Source organism: Camelus bactrianus, chromosome 2, assembly GCF_048773025.1.
Source record: "Camelus bactrianus isolate YW-2024 breed Bactrian camel chromosome 2, ASM4877302v1, whole genome shotgun sequence".
NCBI lineage: Eukaryota > Metazoa > Chordata > Mammalia > Artiodactyla > Camelidae > Camelus > Camelus bactrianus.
Genome location: NC_133540.1, coordinates 353,084 through 375,615, shown reverse-complemented (window position 1 = coordinate 375,615; position 22,532 = coordinate 353,084). Strand labels below are relative to the sequence as shown.

The 22,532-nt window shown below is 41.1% G+C and overlaps 1 long non-coding RNA gene across 1 annotated transcript in view; it reads left to right on the top strand.

The window, feature by feature from the left end:
* Positions 1-22,532, top strand: part of LOC141579447 (uncharacterized) — a 66,306-nt gene that overhangs the window by 28,005 nt on the left and 15,769 nt on the right. Inside the window, exons 4-6 of the long non-coding RNA XR_012510898.1 lie at positions 18-663; positions 3,863-3,934; positions 15,849-16,495. This is a non-coding gene — a long non-coding RNA (uncharacterized LOC141579447). The remainder of the gene's footprint in view (positions 1-17; positions 664-3,862; positions 3,935-15,848; positions 16,496-22,532) is intronic.

The window sequence follows — 22,532 nt, the reverse complement described above, 5'->3', positions numbered from 1 at the left end:
CATCTCTTCTCTTTTAGACGTCAGGAATCTTGGACCCGTTCTTGGAGCAGAGAATTGAGTAACTTTCTCAAGTGCACGTTGACACTCCGAATGTTTCTGCCAGTATCAGCGAAGCTCAATATGTCTCATGAATGTCTTTCGAGCCTGGTATTCTCTAGAGATGTCTCCATGCCGGTATTCTCCATTGTAGCGGAACAACTCTCATCAATATGTTCGCATCTCTCCTCAATCCGTGCAGCCAGCTTTTCTGCCAGCTTCTCTTCGTGTCTCCCATAAGGTCGACTTCAACAGGACTGGGCAAGTCTGAAAGTACCTCGGAGCCTCACCAGTAAGCTGACGACAGGCAGATCTTCCACTCTCTGCCCTTTCAGGTTCTGGAAACTTACCCGTGAACTTAGGTCTTTGGGCAGCAGCAGTATCTCGAACTTACACAGCTTCCCGGACAAAAGACCTAAGCCAATCTCCACAAAGGGTAGCAGCCCCTCCATCACACTGATCCACCCACAGAATTCTGCCCAGTTACCTTGGATCCACCAGCCACAACAAGCCTCGCGGTACACACCAAGATTCCACCTGGAATCCAACCGGTAACTGCCATCCCCAATGGTTGCTGAATATTGACAGTGTTGGAGGAGTGGCTGCATCAGACGAGAGGTTCCTAAGGTAAATTTGATTCTATCCAATAGCGGGCCATGGTCCTTTTTTCTTCCCTCTTTCCTTTGGTTCAGATCTGTATATACAGTACAAACGGAGGGAAGTGTGTCCATTTTTAGTTTATGGTTTCTCACGTCTTGAAACTTTCTAACAGTTCACAGTGCACAGAGACCCACTAAAGGAAACTCATGTTTGTGTAATATCCATTCACCCAGAATACATATCCGTCTGTTGCTTTCTGCTGAAACACCCACGCTCTCAGAAAATGGATCCATTTGTTTCATGGGGGCTGAAATTCCTAGAAATGAAACCAATCCCAACGTGCACTTTCGTGTCTGTGTCGTTTGCTCTTAATACAGTTTTGCAGAGCTACTTGTCTTTGTTGTAGGCTTATGCCATTTCTTCTCTACGTAGGGTAGAATATGGCATTCATTCTTGCTGTTGGAAGAATTGTAAGTCTTTATCACAGGCTATGACCAAATCTTATTCAAAATCGGCATTTGGGTTAGGTCACGATATGCTCTTTTGAATCAATATTTATGAATATTAATGCACACGTCTGTGTTCTGAATACAAGTGTGTTGAGTACATTTAAGCCGCGATACTGGGTTGATGCGTGCTGAATGATCCTTGACATCAATTTGAGAATTTTGTTTTGAATACTCATGGTTTCTTTGGTATATGTCAGCCAACCGTACCCTTTTGGTGTCTGTTTGTTTGTTTGATTGTTTGTTTGTTTGCTTGTTGTTGGTTGTGCAAACACATTAGGACATGCATCACTCCGTTTGCTTCAATCAGAAAGTCATATAAGTGAATCACTTAAGATAGTGCTTAGAATCACCTATGATTTCCTGCTACCCTCTCCCATCTTATGGCTTGGATGCCCTCCTTGCCTGCTTCTTGTTTCTTGTTTGCAACTCACGCTCTTCTTGCATTTCCAATAATGGTTTTTCTTATTTCCGTTTCATCTTGCTACTTTTCTATTCAGGGTAGAATTCTCAATCTTTCTTTTAGGATAAGTTTCGAACTGCTGAATTCTTTTAGGCTTTGCTGGTCTGTGAATATCCCTAGCTCTGCCGTTATTATAAATGGCAGTCATGTGGCATAGGCTACCCATGATCACAGCTTTTTCTCATTCAGGATATGGCCTATGTCCTTGCACTCCTCCCTGTTCTGCAGTATTTCTGCCGAGATATGAGCTGAAACCCCTCTGCAGGTTCTGTTGTGACTAAATTGCTTTCCTCTACATGCATTTTAAATCACTGGGATGATCATGATCTTTGTTGATTTGAATTATACAGCTGCAAGTAGGTCTATTGGGATTCCACCTACTTTGGACACTGTGTACTGCCTGAATTCGTATAGATGATAGTTTCTTAGCTTTCAGCATGTTTCTTTGTGATTTTTCTTCAAATAGCTTTTCAGAATTTTTAATTTTATTTCTTGCTTTTCCATTTGGGACTCTTATGGATCCTATTCTTTCATGCTTTGTCTTACCCCAAGATTCAACAGCGATGTTTACGTTGGTTTGCACTTGCTTTTCTATGTCTTCTTCTGATCGAGGGATTTCTGTTCACCTGTCTTCACGGTCATTCACGAGTCCCTCTGCATTATCTAGTCTGCTTAGGACTGACTTTAGCCCAGTTATTATCTCATCCATTGAGTTTCCTGATATTATTTGTTCTTCTTTATAGTTTCTCTTCCCCTTTTCTGGTATTCTGCCTTTTGTGATTCTGAGACACTGTTGTTCTACAGTGGTTTCCTCACCTCCGATTTCAATGCTTGCTCTGGTAGCATTTTTCCGTCTAGTTGCTAAAAGCTTATTGTTTGGGCCTTCAATCTCTTTGGAACTTAAATGGTACTTCCTGTTTCTTTTACTATACTTCTTTTCCTCTGAGGGTCAAGTACTATCAGGTATCTAATATAGATTTATAAGGCTTGGTTAAGTGAAAACTTTAGACTCTTTGGTGTACGCAATTCCATGATATTTCTGTGAGGACAATTTTCCCTAGACATTGATGCCATGTCCTGTTCCTGCGTGTATTGTCTGTTATATCTCTAATTGCTGGTGTTGCATTTGTTGTGATGAAACCACAATACTATTTGAATTAGTATAACCTCACTTTTATTATGCTAATCTCACAATTCTGAAAGTGCACAGGGCCCTTCTCCTATTGGAAATGAAGCTTCTAAAGGTTTTCAGCTCTGCATTTTTCTGTATGTCATTTTGGACTGTTTCCAACACAGCCAACAGACAGTGCGCTTGTACTTTCTTTTGCCATGGGAATATCCCAATGTTACCAGTTCTTCTCAGAGCTTCTCTGTCTACAGAAACACCAGTGGAAACATATGTATGGATGTCATACTTCAGGGCCTGCTGGAATGATCCCGCAGACCGACCTATGTGTCCTCGGTGCATTACCATGTCAATGCCATCCAAAATGCAGCGTCTGCATTTGGGAGATAATGCTGAAGGAAATGCTTCAACTTCTCACGCTGTGGACTTTGACCACTCTTCCTTGTTCTCTCATCCTTGTGTCATGTGTTCACAAAGGCAACCACAGAGCTGTTCCGCATCCTCTGCCTCAAAGCAGACCATAATTCCAGTCCAGGTTACGAATGTAGCATATCCAAAACTTTTAATACTGATTTCAAACCTGATGCACCCTGAAACGCTCAGACAAGGTGCATGATATCTCTGATTTAGCCCCACATGTGCTCTGCTGGCAAAATGCCAAACTGGTCTCTGGTACTGCAGATGCAGTGGATGTGGCCATAGGACATATCGATAAACTCAACCACACACGCCAGTGTGGTTGCTTTCTCACTGAGGTCACAGTTCTGTTTGCTCTCTTTATAGGACTCAACATATCTTACAATGCACTCTAGATCCCTGAGATCTGCGTGTGCCATCATCCGTAGCCCTATCCCTCTTTTTCCGCTGCCTCTGCTAGCTCAAATTTGGCAGCTTGGATCTTAGTCTCAGATTAAATTGTTGGGATATTTTCTGTGGTTTCTTTTAGTTCTGTCAGCCAAGCATCTGCTGTGCACTCTTCTAACACTCCGCACATCAACTTCAATCCCATGTGTGCTCCCCGCTTGAGAGTGTGCATCCAAGTTAGACCGAGTTTCACCTTTGATGCTCCATTACCAGAGGTCAGATCCTGCACTGGTTTCCATTCTCTACTTTGTCTTCTTCTACTTCCAGGTTTTCTGAGGCCTCGTCCTGTCTTTGGAATAACAGACCACTCTTCGGCATCTTTCCTGTGCCAAGGGCTGGGTGAGTGGATGTATACATTGCTATGTACATGGGAGGGAGGGAGCACAGGTTACACTGGTTCTCTGCCAACTGAGCATTGATAAATCAACACTTTCCAGATATAATTCACAGAAATGTGAAGATTGTTTTGATCTATTTTCTATACAGCCATGGTGGGAGGGTTTGTCCGTAGACTCCAGTTTTGACATTGTGTTGATAACTCAGTTGCAGTTTTTAAGAAGGTTAACAGAATTGATTTACATTTTTTGGTATTTATAGGAAAATGAATTTAGTTTTTGAAACATACTAAATCCACCGAAATGCCAGCCTTGCCAATTTTGTAACATTATGTCACCTCTAAGAAAAATACATACAGTTAGAAAGTAAAATCGCTGTCCAATATTTTGAAGGGAATATGTCAACTCTTTACTTTTGAAACCTCCAACACCAACATGAACTGTGAAACACCTATTGGAACCATGAAATAACCGAGAACCTGGGTTTCCATTGTGCATGTTGTTCCCTATACTCACAATGACACATACTGGCCATTGTTGGCATTTCAAGGTGTAACATTTCTCTTTAGGAACATACAAGAAAAACCAAACAAAATATATACATTTATGCTTGATTCCAAAAGCACGTAGAGGAATTTTTCTATGAGAAACCTGATGCAGCGATGCTAGGCAATTGTGAACTAGGTGTTCTCCTATCATTGATGAGAATGCTTAATCATCCTAACATATTGGGTAAAGCAATTTCACACAACCAAGTGTGCACCCCCATGATATCGTGCACCCGAGGCTTGACTGAAGGGAAAGTCGCTCCACATAACCAGTATCTTTAATGTCTTTCATGATTTTAGAGTTAAGTTCACTATCTGACTTATAATATTTGACAATTCTATCTTGAAAAACTGAGGCCTAATACATATTCAAGTTCAGTCAAAGATTCCCCTCACTTACCACACTCCCTTCACCCCAAAGAAGACATAATCCCAGCATTTGCTGAATCCAGGGGAAGGTCATCATTTCTTTGTGTGAGCTGAGTATTCAATTCCTATCTATTATAGTCGAGAGATTTTGACCTTTAAGGAGTTCACAGTTGTTCACAGAGTGTGAAGTTGGGGGAACTCTTATTCTTGGAGGGGATTTCTCTTCTCCTACTGGCTTCATTTCACTTCAGGTGCTGATCTTTAAAATGGATGCATGAGTGGAGTGGAGGGTAGAGCAGGGTCTTGATAGCTAGGGCGATAATGGGAAAAGTCTTACCTGGTCTTGGTGCACTTTGGTCTGAATTGTTTGTAAATGCCCAATGGGACGTGTGGATTCTAACGACCTCTTCCAAGAACACGAGCGCTTTTTTCATCTCTGCCATCTCTTCTCTTTTAGACGTCAGGAATCTTGGACCTGTTCTTGGAGCAGGGAATTGAGTAACTTTCTCTAGTGCACATTGAAAGTCCGTATATTTCTACCAGCATCACCGATGTCCAGTAGGTCTCATGAAAGACTTTCGAGCCTGCTATTCTCTAGAGATGTCTCCATGCCAGTATTCTCCATTGTAGCAGAACAACTCTCATCCATATGTTCGCATCTCTGCTCAAACTGTGCAGCCAGCTTTTCTGCCAGGTTCTCTTCTTGTCTCCCATAAAGTCGACTTCAACAGGACTGGGCAAATCTGAATGTACCTCGGAGCTTCACCAGTAAGCTGATGACAGGCAGATATTCCAGTGTCTGCCCTTTCAGATTTTGGAAACTTACCCATGAACTCAGGTCATTGGGTAGCAGCAGTAACTCGAACTTACACAGATTCCTCAGCAAAAGACAAAAGCCAATTTCCACAGAGGGCGACAGCCCTTCCATCACACTGATCCACCCTCAGAATTCTGCCCAGTTACCTTGGATCCACCAGCCACAACAAGCCTCGCGGTACACACCAACATTCCTTCTGGAATTCCATCCGGTAACAGCCATCCCCAATGTTTGCTTCATTTTCTCAACGTTGGGGTAGGAGCTGCATTATACTAGAGGTTCCTTAGTTAAATGTGATTCAATCCACTAGCGTCCCATGGTCCTTTTATCTTCCCTCTTTCCTTTGTTCCAGATCTGAATACACTGTAGAAACGGATGGAAGTGTGTCCATTTTTAGTTTATGGTTTCTCACGTCTTGAAATTTTCTAACACTTCGCAGTACACAGAGAGCCACTAAAGGAAACTCATGTTTGTGTAATATCCATTCACCCAGAATACATATCCGTCTGTTGCTTTCTGCTGAAACACCCACACTCTCAGAATAAGGATCCATTTGTTTCATGGGGGTGAAATTCCTAGAAGTGAATCCAATCCCTATGTGCTGTTTCCTGTCTGTCTCTTTTGCTCTTAGTATAGTTTTGCAGAGCTGCTTGTCTTTGCTATAGTCTTATGCCGTTTCTTCACTACATCGGGTAGAATATGGCATTCGTACATCCTGTTGGAAGACTTGTAAGTCTATATAACGTTGTATGACTGAATATTTTTCAAAACCGTCATTTGGTTTGGGTCACGATATGCACTTTTGAATCAATATTTATGAATATTAATGCACGCATCTGTTTTCTGAATACAAGTGTGTTGAGTACATGCTAGCCTCCATACTGGGTTGATGCGTGTTGAATGATCCTTGACATTACTTTGAGTATTTTGTATTGAATAAACATGTTTCTTTTTTATATGTCATCCAAGTGTAACCTTTTGGTGTTTGTTTGTTTGTTTGACTGTTTGTTTGTTTTGCAAACACATTAGGCCATGCATCTCTCCTTTTGCTTCAGACAGTCATATAAGCTGATTCACTTAAGATAGTGCTTAAAATCACCTATGATTTCCTGCTACCCACTCCCATCTTTAGGATTTTGAAGTCCTCCTTGCCTTCTTCTTGTTTCTTCTTTGCAACTCATGCTCTTCTTGCATTTCCAATAATGGTTATTTCCATTTCATCTTGCTACTTTTCTCTTCAGGGAAGGATTCTCAACTTGTGTTTTAGGATCAGTTTCAAACTGCTGAATTCTTTTAAGATTTGCCGGTCAGTGAAATTCCCTAGCTCTTCCGTTCTTAGAAATGGCGGTCATTTGGCATTGGCTACCCTAGATTGCAGCTTTTTCTCATTCAGGGTATGGTCTATGTCCTGACACTCCTCCCTGTCCTGCAATATTTCTGCAGAGATACGAGCTGAAACCCCTCTGGAGGTTCTGTTGTGACTAAGTTGTTTTCCTCGAGGTGCATTTTAGATCCCTGGGATGATCATGAACTTTGTTTATTTGAATTCTACAGCTGCTTGTAGGTCTATTGGGATTCCACCTCTTTGGACCCTGTGTACTCCTGAAATAGTATAGATGATTCTTTCTTGGATTTCAGAAAGTTTCACTCTGATTTTTCTAAAAATAATTTTTCAGACTTTTTTTTTTTTATCTCTTGCATTCCCATCTGGGACTCTTTTGAACCATAAACTTTCATGCTTTGTCTTACCCCGGGATTCAACAGCAATGTTTGCATTGGTTTACACTTGCTTTTCTATGTCTTCCTCTGATCGGGGGATTTCAGTTCCCCTGTTTACACAATCATTCAAGAGTCCCTCTGCATTATCTAGTCTGCTTAGGACTGACTTTAGCCCTGTTATTATCACATCCATTGAGTTTACTGATAGTATTTGGCTTGTCTTTAGAGTTTCTCTTCACCTTTTCTGGCATTCTGTCTTATGTGATTCTGAGACACTGTTGTTACTCAGTGTTTTCCTCACCTCCGCTTTCAATACTTGCTCTGGTAGCATTTTGCATTCTAGTTGTTTGGAAGCTTATTTTTTGGGCCTTCAATCACTTTGGAACTGAAAATGGTACTTCCTGTTTCTTTTCCTATGCTTCTTTATCTCTACTTTTCAAGTACTATCAGGTATCTATTTTAGACTTATAGGGCTTTGTTAAGTGAATATTATAGACTCTTGTGTGTACACAATTCCATGATATTTCTGTGAGGACAATTTTTCCTAGACATTGATGCCAAGTCCTGTTCCTGTGTGTGTTGTCTGGTATATCTCTAATTGCTGGTGTTTCCTTTCTTGTGATGAACACACTATAATATTTCGATTATTATATCCTCAGTTTTATTACGCTTATCTCAGAATTCTGGTAGTGCACAGGATACTTCCTCTTGTGGAAATGAAGCTTCTAAAGATTTTCAGCTCTGCATTTTGCTGTATGTCATTTTGGAGTGTTTCCAAAACAGGAAACTGACAGTGAGCTTGTGCTTTCTATTGCCATGGGAATGTCCCAATATTACCAGTTCTTCCCAGATCTTCTCTGTCTACAGAAACAACAGTGGAAACATATCTATGGATGTCATACAACATGGCCTGCTGAAATGATCCCACAGACTGACGTATGTGTTCTCGGTGCAGTAACATTTCAGTGCCATCGAAAATGTAGCATCTGCATTTGGGAAAATGCTCAATGAAATTCTTCATCTTCTCACCCTGTGGACTTTGACCACTCTTCCTTGTTCTCTCATCTTTGTGTCATGTGTGCACGAAGGGAAGAACTGAGCTGTTCTGCATCCTCTGCCTCAAACCAAACCGTAATCCCACTCCAGGTTATGAATGTAGCAGATCCTAATGCTTTTAATTCTGATTTCAAACACGAGGCCCCCTGGATCCCTCTGGCCTGATGCACAGTATCTCTGATTGAGCCCCACATGTGCTCTCTTGGCAAATTCCAAATTGGTCCCTCGTCCTGCAGATGCAGTGGATGTCGCCATGGGACATATCGATAAACTCAAACTCGCACGCTAGTGTGGTTGCTTTCTCACTGGGGTCACAGGTCAGTTTGCTCTCTTGATAGGACCCACCACAACCCACAACGCAATCCAGATCCCTGAGACTCAGCGTGTGACATCATCCGTAGCCTTATCCCTCATTTTCTGCTGCCTCTGCTAGCTCAAATTTGGCAGCTCGGGTCTTGGTCTCAGAATCAATTGTGGGATATTTTGTGCTGATTTCTTTGAGTCCTGTCAGCCAAGCATCTGCTGTGCACTCTTCTAACACTCCACGCATCACCCTCAATCCCATGTGTGCTGTCTGCTAGAGAGTGTGCATCCAAGTAAAGCAGAGTTTCACCTTTGCTGCTCCTTTACCGGAGGTCAGATCCTGTAGTGGTTTCCATTCTCTACACTGCCTTCTCCTCCTTCCAGGTTTCTGAGGCCTCATCCTGTCTTTGGAATTAACAGACCACTCTTCTGCAAGTGTCCTTTGCCAAGGGTTTGTTGAGTGGAAGTTTACATTGCTGTGTACATAGGAGCGAGTGAGCACATGTTACACTTGTTCTCTGCCAACTGGGCAGTGATAGATCAACACTTTCCAGATATAATTCACAGAAATATGATATTTACTTAGCTCTATTTTCTATACAGCCATGGTGGAAGGGTTTGTTCAAATACACCAGTTTTGACATTGTGTTGATAACTCAGTTGCAGTCTTTAAAAAGGTTAGAAGAATTGATTTACATGTTTGGAATTTATATGAATATGAAGTTAGTTTTCAAAACATACTAAATCTGCCTAGAAACCAGACTTGTCAATTTTTGTTACATTTTGTCAGCTCTAAGGAAAAAATAGACAGATAGAATGTAAAATAGCAGTCCAAAATATTGAAGGGGCATGTCATCCCTTTAATGTTGAATCCTCCAACACTGACAGAAATAATGAAATAACTATTGAACCAAGAAATAACCCCCAACCTGGGATTCCTTTGTGCATGTGGTGCCCTTTCTTCCCAATGGCACATACTGGGCAATGTTTTCATTTCAAGGGGTATCATTCTTCTAGAGGAAAACACAAGAAAAACCAAACAAAATATGTACATTTGGGCTTCATTTCAAAAGCACCTAGAGGCATTATATCTATGAGATTCCTGCTGTAGCTATGCCAGGCTATTGAGAACCAGTTGTTCTTCTATCAGTGATGACAAAGATTAATCGTCTGATCATGTTGGGTAATGCAATTTAACATAACATTGTCTGCATCCCATGATATAGTGCACCCGAAGCTTGGCTGAAGGGAAAAGACGGTACACATAAATTTTGTCCTTTAATGTCCTTGGCGACTTTTACAGTTCAGTTCACTAACTGACATAATATTTACCTATACTGTCTGGAAAAACTGAGGCATAATACCTATTCAAGTTCAGTCAAAGATTCCCCTCACTTACCACACTCCCTTCACCCCAAAAAGACATAACCAGAGCATTTGCTGAATCTAGGGGAAGGTCATCATTTCTTTGAGTTAGCTAAATATTCAAATCCTAGCTATTTTAGACGAGAGTAGTTGACCTTTGAGAATTTCACTGTTGTTCACAGAGTGTAAAGTTGTAGGAACTCTGATTCTAGGAGGGGCTTGCTCTTCTCATACGGGTTCATTTCAGCTCAGGTGCTGATCCTTTAAAATGGATTACTGAGTGGAGGGGAGGGTAGAGCAACTGCTTGATAACTAGGCCCATACCTGGGAAAATTCTTACCTGGGCTTGGTGCATTTTGGTCTGAATGGTTTGTAAATGCCCCTTGGGACATGGGGATTCTCACAAATTATTCCACCAACATGAGCGATTTTATCATCTCTGCCATCTCTTCTCTTTAGACGTCAGGAATCTTTTATCCATTCCTGGAGCAGAGAACTAAGTAACTTCCTCAAGTGCATGTTGATCCTCCATAAGTTCTGCCAGTATCAACGAGGCTCAGTATGTCTCATGAATGTCTTTTGAGCCTGGTATTCTCTACAGAAGTATCCATGCCTGTGTCCTTCATTGTAGCAGAACAACTCTCATCAATGTGTTCACATCTCTCCTCAATACTTGCAGCCAGCTTTTCTGCATGCTTCTCTTGGTGTCTCCCATAAAGTCGAATTCTACAGGACTGGGCATGTCTGAAAGTTCCTTGGAACCTAACCAGTATGCTGATGACTGGCAGATGTTCCACTGTCAGCCCTTTCAGTTTCTGGAAACTGACCCATGAACTCAGGCCTTTGGGCAGCAGCAGTATCTCGAACTTACACAGCTTCCCGAACTAAAGACCTAAGACAACCTCCACAGAGGGCGGCAGCCCCTACATCACTCTGATCCACCCACAGAATTCTGCCCAGTTACCTTGGGCCCACCAGCCACAACAAGCTGCACGGTACACACCAACATTCCACCTGGATTCGAACAGGTACCTGCCATCCCCAATGGTTGCTGCAACTTGTCAGTGTTTGGGAGGGGCTGCATCAGACGAGAGGTTCCTAAGGTAAATGTGAATCTCTCCAGTAGCATCCCATGGTCCTTTTTTCTTCCTTCGTTCCTTTTGTTGTCATCCCTATACACAGTACAAATGGATGGAAGTGTGTCCATTTGTAGTTTATGGTTTCACACGTCTTTAAACTTTCTAACTGTTAACAGTACAAAAAGACCCACTAAAGGAATCTTATGTTTTTGTAATATCCATTCACCCAGAATACATATTCATCTGTTGCTTTTCTGCTGAAACTCCCACACTCTCAGAACATGTATCCATTTTTTTCATGGGGGCTGAAATTCCTAGCAATGAAACAATCCCAATGTGCACTTTACTGTCTGACTCTTTTGCTCTTAGTACAGTTCTGCAGAGCTATTTTCCTTTGTTTTATGCTTATGCCATTTCTTCTGTATGTAGGGTAGTATATGCCATTCATTCATCATGTTGAAAGACTTCTAAATCTATACCACGGACTAGGAATCCATTTTAATCAAAATAGAGATTTGGGTTAGGTCACAATGTGCTATTATGAATCAAAATTTATGAATATTAATGCACGCATCTGTTTTCTGAATACAAGTCTTTTGAGTACATTCATGCCACAACACTTGTTCGATGCGTAATGAATGATCCTTGACATTACTTTGAGTATTTTGATTTGATTTATCATGGTTCCTTTGGATAAATGTCTGCCAACCGTACTCTTTTGATGTTTGTTTCCTTGTTTGATTGTTTGTTTGCTTGTTCTTTGTTTTGCAAACTCATTAGGCCATGCATTTCTCCGTTTGCTTCAAATAGAGTCATATATGCTGATTAACTTAGTATAGTGCTGAAAATCACCTATGTTTTCCTGTTTCTCTCTCCCATCTTTAGGATTTTGATGTCCTCCTTGCCTTCTTCTTGTTTATTCTTTGAAATTCATTGCTCTAATTGCATTTCCAATAATGATATTCTTATATCCAATTCATCTTGCTACTTTTCTCTTCTGTTTAGAATTCTCATTCCTTATTTTAATATAAGTTTTGAACTGCTGTAGTCTTTTAAGTTTTGCTGGTCTGTGAAATTCTCTAGCTCTGCAGTTATTAGAAATGGTAGTCTTGTGCCATAGGCTACCCTAGATTGCAGTTTTTACTCATTCAGGATTTGGTCTAAGTCCTGGCACTCCTTCCTGTCCTGCAATATTTCTGTCCAGATATCAGCTGAAACCCATCTGGAATTTCTGTTGTGATTAAGTTGCTTTCCTCTAGGTGCATTTTAAATCAGTGGGTTGATCATGAACTTTGTTGATTTGAATTATACAGCTGCTTGTAGGTGTATTGGGATTCCACCTCCTTTGGATGCTTTTTAAAACGTGAATCTTATAGATGATTGTTTCTTGGCTTTCAGCAAGGTTCTGTCTAATTTTTCTACAAATAAGTTTTGAGACTTTTTTTTTTTAACACTTGTTTTTACATCTGGGACTCTCATGAATCCTACTCTTTCATGTTTGGCTTACCACGGGATTCACCAGCAATGTTTGCATTTGTTTTTACTTGCATCTCTTTGTCATTCTCTGATTGAGGGATTTCAGTTTCCCTGTCTTCACAGTCATTCAGGAGTCCCTATGCAGTATCTAGTCTGTTTAGGACTGAGTTTAGCCCTGGTTCTATATCATCAATTGAGTTTTCTGATATTATTTGGCTAGTTTTGAGAGTTTCTCTTCCCCTTTTCTGGTATTTTGCCTTTTGTGATTCTGAGACACTGTTTTTCTTCAGTGTTTTCCTCACCTCAGTTTCCAACACCTACTCTGGTGGCGTTTTGCAGTCTAGTTCTCTGAAAGCTTATTTTTTGGGCCTTCAATCTCTTTGAAACTGAAAATTGTACTTCCTGTTTCTTTTACTCTACTTCTTTATCTCTATTGGACAGGTACTCTCAGGTATCAAATGTAGACTTATTGGGCTTTATTAAGTGAAATGTTTAGACACTTCTCTGTACACAAAACCATGATAATTCTGTAAGAACAATTTTTTATAGACTTTGATGCCATGTCCTTTTGCTGTGTGTGTTGTCTGGTATATCTCTAATTGCTGGTGTTGCCTTTGATGTTTTGAACACCACTTATTTTTTTCCATCAGTATAACCTCAGTTTTATTACGCTTAAATCACAGTTCTGAAAGTATACGGGTCACTTCCTCTTGTGGAAACGAGGCTTCTAAAGGTTTTCAGCTTTGCAGGCTGCTCTATGTCATTTTGGAGTGTTTCCAAAACAGCATAACGACAGTGCGCTTATGCTTTATATTGCCATGGGAATGTCCCAATATTACTAGTTCTTCCCAGAGCTTCTCTGTCTACAGAAACACATTGGAAAGATATCTAAGGATGTCATGCATCAGGGTCTGCTGTAATGATCCCACAGCCCCACCTATGTGTCCTCAGTGCCGTACCATGTCAGTGACTTCTAAAATGTAGCATCTGCATTTGGGAGATAATTAGGAAGGAAATGCTTCATCTTCTCATGCTGTAGGCTTTGATCAGTCTTCTTTGTTCTCTCATCCTTGTGGCAAGGGACCATGAAGGCAACGTCAGGGCTGTTTCACCTCCTCTGCCTCAAACCAAACAATAATCCCAGTGCAGGCTATGAATGTAGCAGATCTTAAAGCTTTTGATACTTATTTCAAACCCCAGACCCCCTGGATCACTCAGACCAGATGCATGATATCTCTGATTGAGCCCTACACGTGCTCTATTGGCAATATGCCAAATTGGTCCCTGGTACTGCAGCTGCAGTGGATGTGGCCATGGGACATTTTGATAAACTAAACCTCGTGCCCCAGTCTGGTTGCATTCTCATTGGTGTCACAGGTCGGTTTGCTCTCTTGATAGGACCCAACAAAATCCACAACGCACTCCAGATCCCTGAGACTCAGCGTGTGCCATCATCCATAGCCCTATCCCTCATTTTCTGCAGCCTCTGCCAGCTCAAATTTGGCAGCTCAGGTCTTGGTCTCAGAATCAATTCTGGGAATATTTTGTGCTGATTTATTTGAGTTCTGTCAGCTAAGCATCTGCTGTGCACTCTTCTAACACTCAGCACATCACTTTCCATCCCATGTATCCTGTCCACTTGAGAGTGTGCATCCAAGGAAAACAGAATTTCACCTTTGCTGCTCCATTACCAGAGGTCAGGTCCTGCACTGATTTCCATTCTCTACTTTGCCTTCTCCTCCTTCCAGGTTTTCTGAGGCCTCCATCTGTCTTTGGAAGTAAGAGACCAAGCTTAGGCTTGTGTCCTGAGCCAAGGGCTTTGTGAGTGGATGTTTACCTTGCTGTGTACATGGGAGCGAACGAGCGTAGTTTCCACTGGTACCCTGCCAACTGGGCATCGATAAATCAAAATTTTCCAGAGATAACTCACATAAATGTGATCCTTGTTTAGCTCTTTTTTCTATGCAGACATGGTGGGAGGGTATGTCCGAAGACTCCAATTTTGACATTGTGTTGATAACTCAGTGGCAGTCTTTCAAAGGTTAATAGAATTGATTTACATATTTTGGGATTTATGTGAAAATGAAGTTAGTTTTTGAAACATACAAAATCTACCTTGAAGCCAGACTTGTGAAATTCTTGTAAAATTTTGTCATCCCTAAGGAAAAAATATACAGATAGAATGTAAAATAGCAGTCCAAAATGATTAAGGGGACATGTCAACTCTTTACTGTTGATACCTCCAACACTAGGAGGAAACATGAAATAACTATTGAAAAAATGATATAACCCCAAACCTGGGTTTCCCTGTTGCATGTGGTGCCCTTTCCTCCCAATGACACATACTGCCCAAAGTTGGCATTTCAAGGGGTAACATTCCTCTCTAGTAAAACACAAGACAAACCAAACAAAATATATACATGCATGCTTGGTTCCAAAAGAACCTAGAGGCATTATAGCTATGAGAAAACTGTTGCAGCTTTGCTAGGCTATTGGGAGCTAGGTGTTCTTCTATCAGTGGTGAGAATGCTTAATTGTCCGATCATGTTGGGTAAAGCAATTATCAAAACCAAGTCTGCACCCCCATGATATAGTGCTTGACTGATGGGAAAAAACCGTTCACATAACGTGTGTCCTTTAATGTCTATGGCGAATTTTACAGTTCAGTTCACTAAATGACTTATAATATTTACCTATACGGTCTTGAAAATCTGAGGCCTAATACATTTCAAGTTCAGTCAAAGATTCCCCTCACTTACCACACTCCATCACCCCAAAGAAGACATAACCCAAGCATTTGCTGAATGTAGGGGAAGGTCATCATTCCTTCCTGTGAGCTAATTATTCAATTCCTACCTATTTTATTCGAGAGTATTTGACCTTTGAGGAGTTCACTGTTGTGCACAGAGTGTGAATGTGGAGGAACTCTGATTCTGGGAGGGGCTTGCTCTTCTCCTACTGGCTTCATTGCAGCTCATGTGGTGATCCTTTGAAATGGATGCCTGAGTGGAGGGGAGGGAAGAGAAAGTGCTTCATAGCTAGGCCCAACCCTGGGAAAAGGCTTACCTGGGCTTGGTGCATTGTGGTCTGAATGGTTTGTAAATTCCCCTTCGGACATGTGGATTCTCACGACTTATTCCACCAACATGAGCGATTTTACCATCTCTGCCTTCTCTTCTCTTTTAGACGTCAGGAATCTTGGACCCGTTCTTGGAGCAGAGAATTGAGTACCTTCCTCAAGTGCACGTAGGTGTTCCACAGGTTTCTGCCATTATCAGCGAGGCTCAATATATCTCGTGATTGTCTTTCTTGCCTTGGATTCTCTGCAGAAGTCTCCATGCCAGTATTCTCAATTGTAGGAGAACAACCATCATCAATGTGTTCGCATCTCTCTTCAATCCGTGCAGCCAAATTTTCTGCCAGCTTCTCTTCGTGTCTCCCATAAAGTCGACTTCTACAGGACTGGGCATGTCTAAAAGTACCTCAGAGCCTCACCAGTAAGCTGATGACAGGCAGATCTTCCACTGTCTGACTTTTCAATTTCTAGAAACTGACCCATGATCTCAGGCCACTGGGCAGCAACAGTATCTCGAACTTACAATGCTTCCTAAACAATAGACTTAAGCCAAGCTCCACAGAGTGTGGCAACCCCACCATGACACTGATCCACCTACCGAGCTCTGCCAAGTTACCTTGGATCCACCAGCTCATAACAAGCCTCATAGAACAAACCAACATTCCACCTGGAATCTAACCAGTAACTGTCATCCTCAATTGTTGCTGCATTTTTACAGTGTTGGTGAAGGGGCTGCATCAGACGACAGGTACTTAAGGTAAAAGTGATTCTCTCCATTAGCGTCCCATGATCCTTTTTTCCCTACCCTCTTTCCTTTAGTTCAGTTCTCTAAACACAGTACAAATGGAGGGAAGTGTGTCCATGATAAGTTTATGGTTTCATCCATCTTAAAACTTTCTAACAGTTAACAGTACAAAAAGACCTACTAAAGGAAACATATGTTTGTGTAATATCCATTCACCCATAATATATATCTGTCTGTTGATTTTCTGCTGAAAGACCCACAGTCTCAGAACATGGATCCATTTATTTCATGGGGGCTGAATATCCAAGAAATGAAAACATTCCCAAAGTACACTTCACTGTCTGTCTGTCTTACTCTTAGAACAGTTTTGTAGAGCTGATTTTCTTTGTTATAGACGTATGCCATTTAATCTCTTCGTAGTGTGGAATATGCCATTCAATCTTCATCTTGGAAGACTTTTAAGAATATATCACGGAGTATGAATCCATTATATTCAATATAGGCATTTGGGTTAGGTCACTATGTGCTCTTATGAATCAATATTTATGAATATTAATGCACGCATCTGTTTTCTGAATACAGGTATGTTGAGTACATGCAAGCACTGATACTGGGTCGATGCGTGCTGAATGATCCTTGATATCACTTTGCATATTATCTTTTGAATTATCACGGTTCCTGTGGATATTATCAGCCAACCATACTCTTTTGGTGTTTGTTTGTTTGTTTGATTGCTTGTTCTTAGATTTGCAAACACATTCGTCCTTGCATCTCTCTGTTTGCTTTAAACAGAGAGTCATATAAGATGATTCACTTATTATAGGGCTGAAAATCCCCTATGTTTTCCTGCTTCCCTCTCCCATCTTTAGGGTTTTGATGTCCTCCTTGCCTTCTTCTTGTTAATTGTCTGCAACTCATGGCTCTTCTTGCATTTCCAATGATGGTTTTCTTATTTCCATTTCGTCTAGCTTCTTTTCTATTCAGGGTAGTATTCTGAATCTTTCTTTTAGGAAAAGTTTCAAACTGCCGAATTCTTTAAAGTTTCCAGGTATCTGAAATTCTCTAGCTCTGCCGTTATTAGAAATGGCGGTCTTGTTGCATAAGCTACCCTAGATTGCAGCTGTTTCTCATTCACGATTTCATCTAAGTCCTGGCACTCCTTCTTATCCTGCAATATTTCTCCCGAGATATAAGCGGAAACCCCTCTGGAGGTTCTGTTGTGACTTAGTTGCTTCCTTCTAGGTGCATTGGTAATCACTGTGTTGATCATGAACTTTGTTGATTTGAATGATAATACAGCTGCTTGTAGGTCTATTGGGATTCCACATAATTTGGATGCTGTTTGCTTACTTTTTTTGTATAGATGATTGCTTCTTCATTTTCAGCAATTTTCTGTCTGATTTTTTTCCAAATATCTTTTCAGACTGAATAACCTTTTCTTGCTTTTAACTCTGGAACTTTTATGAATCCTATTCTTTCATGCTTTGTCTTAACCCAGGATTCAACAGCAATGTTTGCGTTGGTTTTCCTTTGCATTTCTATGTCATTTTCTGATCGAGGGATTTCAGTTCCCCTGTGTTCACAGTCATTCACGAGTCCCTCTGCATTATCTAGTCTGCTTAGGACTGACTTTAGCCCTGCTATTATCTCATCCATTGAGTTTGCTGATTTTATTTTGCTCGTCTTTAGAGGGTCTCTTCCCCTTTTCTGGAATTCTGACTTTTGTGATTCTGAGACACTGTTGTTCTTCAGTGTTTCTATCACCTCCATTTTAAATAAATGTCTGATAGTGTTTCACAGTCTAGTTGTTTGAAAGCTTTTTTTTGAGCCTTCAACCTCTTTGGAACTAAAAATGTTACTTCCTGTTTCTTTTACTATACTTCTTTATCTCTACTGGTCAGTTAATTTCAAGTATCTAATGTAGACTTGTAGGGCTTTTTAAGTGAAAGTTTAAGTCTCTTGTGTGTACAAAGTTCCATGATATTTGTGTGAGGACAATTTTTCCTACACATTGATGCCATGTCATTTTCCTATGTGTGTTGTCTTGTATATATCTAAATGCTGGTGATGCCTTTGCTGTGATGAACACAGCATACCCTTTTCGTTTCGTATAACCTCAATTTACTACACTTATGTCACTGTACTGAAAGTTCACAGGACTGTTTCTCTTGTGGAAATGAAGCATGTAAGGCTTTTCAGCTCTGCAAGCTGTTGAATGTCATTTTGGAGTGTTTCAAAAACAGCATCATGACTCTGAGCTTGTCCTTTCTATTTCTATGGGAATGTACCAATGTTATGAGTTCGTTCCAGAGCTTCTCTGTCTACAGAAAAACCTGTGGAAACATATCTAAAGATGTCATGCATCAGGACCTGCAGTCATTATCACAGTGCCCCAGCTAGATATCCTCCCTGAAGTACACTGTCAGTACCATTCAAAATGTAGCATTAACATTTGGTAGATAATGGTGAATGAAATGCTTCATCTTCTCACGTTGTGAACCTAGACCACTGTTCTTTGTTCTCTCATCCTTGTGGCTTTGGACCATGAAGGCAACCACAGTGCTGTCCCGCATCCTTTGCCTCATAACAAACCGTAATCCCAGTCCAGTCTATCAGTGTAGCAGATCCTGAGGCTTTGGAAACTGATTTCTACACCAAGGCCCCCTGGATCCCTCAGACCTGATGCTTGATGTCTCTAGTTAGACACCACACATGCTCTATTGGCAAAATTCCAAATTGGACCCTGGGCCTGCAGATGCAGTGGATGTGGCCATGGGACCTTTCGAGAAACTCAACCTCATGCACCTGGTTTGTTGCTTTTTCATTGAGGTCCCAGGTCTGTTTCCTCTCTGGATAAGGCCAACCACAATCCACAACACACTCCAGTTCCCTGATACTCAGCGTGTGCCATCACCCATAGCCCTATCCCTCATTGTTCGTAGCCAAACCGAGCCCAAATTTGGCAGCACTGATGTTGGTCTCAGAATCAATTGTGGGGATATTTTGTGCTGATTTCTTTGAGTTCTGTCAGCCAAGCATCTGCTGTGCACTCTACTAACACTCAGCGCATCTCTTTCAATCCCATGCATCCTGTCTGCTTGAGAGTGTGCGTCCAACTAAAACAGGGTTTCACCTTTGCTGCTCCATCAGCAAAGGTCAGGTCCTGCACTGATTTCCATTCTCTACAAAGCCTTTTTCACTTTCCAGTTTTTCTGAGGCCTCATTCTGTCTTTGGAAGTAAGAGACCACTCTTTGTCAAGTGTACTGGACCACGGGGTGTGTGAGTGGATGTTTATCTTGCTGTGTACATGGGAGCGAGTGGGCGTTGTTTGCACAGGTACTCTGCCAATTGGCTATGAATAAATCAACACTTTCCATATATAACACACAGAAATGTGATTCTTGTTTATCTCTTTTTCTATAAAGCCATGGTGGGAAGGATTCTCCAAAGAATCCAGTTTTGACATTGTGTTGATACCTCAGTTGCGGTCTTTCAAAATGTTAATAGAATTGATGTACAAATTGGGGATTTATATGAAAATGAAGTTAGTTTTTGAAACATACTAAATCTACCTACAAGCCAGACTTGTCAAATTCAGGTAACATTTTGTCAGCTCTAAGGGAAACATAGACAGATAGAATGTAAAATAGCAGTCCAAAATGATGAAGGTTTCATGTCAACTGTTTACTGTTGATGTCTGCAATACAAACAGGAACCATGAAATAAATATTAGAACCATGAAATAACCCCAACCCAGTGTTTCCATTTTGCATGTGGTGCCCTTTCTCCCAGTGACTCATACTGGCCAATGTTGTCATTTCAATGGGTAACATTTCTCTCTAGGAAGACACAAGGCAACCCAAACCACTTATTTAAATATAGGTTTGGTTCCAAAACACCTAGAGGCATTATAGCTATGAGAAAACTGCTGCAGCTTTGCTAGACTATTGAGAAACAGGTTCTCTTTTATCAACGATGAGAAAGGTAAATCATCTGACCGTGTTGGGTAAAGCAATTTAAGCCAACTAAGTGGGCACCCCCTGATATACTGCACCCGGGACTTGAACGAAGGGAAAAGACGGTCCACATAACTTCTGTCCTTATATGTATATGGCGACTTTTACACTTCTGTTCACTAACTGACTTATAATACTTACCTATACTGTCTTGAAAAGCTGAGGAGAAATACGTATTCAAGTTCAGTCAAGTAATCCCCTCGCTTACCAAACTCTCTTCACCCAAATAAGACGTAACCCCAGCACTTGCTAAATCAAGGGGTAGATAATCATTTCTTTGTGTGAGCTATATATTGAAACCCTATATATTTTGTTAGAGAGTATTTGACCTTTGAGGAGTTCAGTGTTGTGCACAGAGTGTGAAGTTGGAGGAACTCTGGTTCTAGGAGGGGCTTGCTATTTTCCTTCTGGCTGCATTGCAGCTCAGGGTCTGATCCTTTGAAATGGATGCCTGAGTGGAGGGGAGGGAAGAGCAATTGCTTGATAGCTAAGCCCAAACTTGGGAAAACGTTTATCAGGGCTTCATGCTCTGTGGTCTTTGAGATTTGTAAATGCCCCTTGGGATGTGTGGATTCTCATGACCTCTTCCAGGAACATGAACAGTTTTATCATCTTTGCCATCTCTTCTCTTTTAGACGTCAGGAGCCTTGGGCCACTTCTTAGAGCAGAGAATTTAGTACATTCCTCAAATACACGTTGACTCTCCACAGTTTTATGCTAGTATCAGCGAGTCTCAATATGTCTTATGAATGACTTTCGAACCTGGTATTCTCTAAAGTAGTCTCCATGAGAGTATACTCAATTGTAGCAGAACAACTCTCATCAATGTGTTCACATCTCTCCTCAATCCGTGCAGCCAGCCTTTCTGCCAGCTTCTCTTCGTGTCTCCCATAAAGTCGACTTCTACAGGACTGGGTAAGTCTGAAAGTACATCAGAGCCTCACCAGTAAGCTGATGACAAGCAGATCTTCCACTGCCTGCCTTTTAGTTTCTAGGAAATGACCCGTGATCTCAGGCCATTGGGCAGCATCAGTATCTCGAAATAACACATCTTCCTGAAGAATACACCTAAGCCAAGCTCCACAGAGGGCAGCAGCCCCTCCAAGACACTGATTCACCCACAGAGCTCTGCCCAGTTACCTTGGATCCACCAGCCTCAACAAGCCTCGTGGAACACACAACAATTCCACCTGGATTCAAACCGGTAACTGCCATCCACAATGGTTGCTGCATCTTAACAGTGTTGTTGGAGGGGCTGCATCAGATGAGAGGTTCCTAAAGTAAATGTGATTCTCTACATTAGCGTCCCATTGTCCTTTATTTCCTACCCTGTTTCCTTTAGTTCAGAACTCTAAACACAATACAAATGAAGGGAAGTTTGTCCATGATAAGTTTATGGTTTCACCCGTCTTTAAACTTTCTAACAGTAAACAGTACAAAAAGGCCCACTATAGGAAAAATATGTTTGTGTAATATCCATTCACCCATAATACATATCTGTCTGTTGATTTTCCGCTGAAAGACCCACAATCTCAGAACATGGATCCATTTGTTTCATGGGGGCTGAAATTCCTAGAAATGAAACCAATCCCAAACTGCAATTTACTGTCTGTCTCTCTTACTGTTACTACAGTTTTGTAGAGCTACTTTTCTTTGTTATAAGTGTATGCCATTTATTCTCTTCGTAGGGTTGAATATGCCATTCATTCATCCTTTTGGAAGACTTGTATGGCTGTATCACGGACTATGAATCAATTTTATTCAAAATATGCATTTGGGTTAGGCCACGATGTGCTCTTATGAATCAATATTTATGAATATTAATCCACGCATCTGTTTTCTGAATACAAGTGTGTTGAGTACATGCAAGCAGCGATATTTCGTCGATGCGTGCTGAATGATCCTTGACATCACTTTGCATATTTTCTTTTGAATTATCATGACCCTGTGGACATATATCAGCCAACCGTACTCTTTTGGTGTTTGTTGTTTGTTTGATTATTTGTTTGTTTGCTTTTTCTTTGCTTTGCAA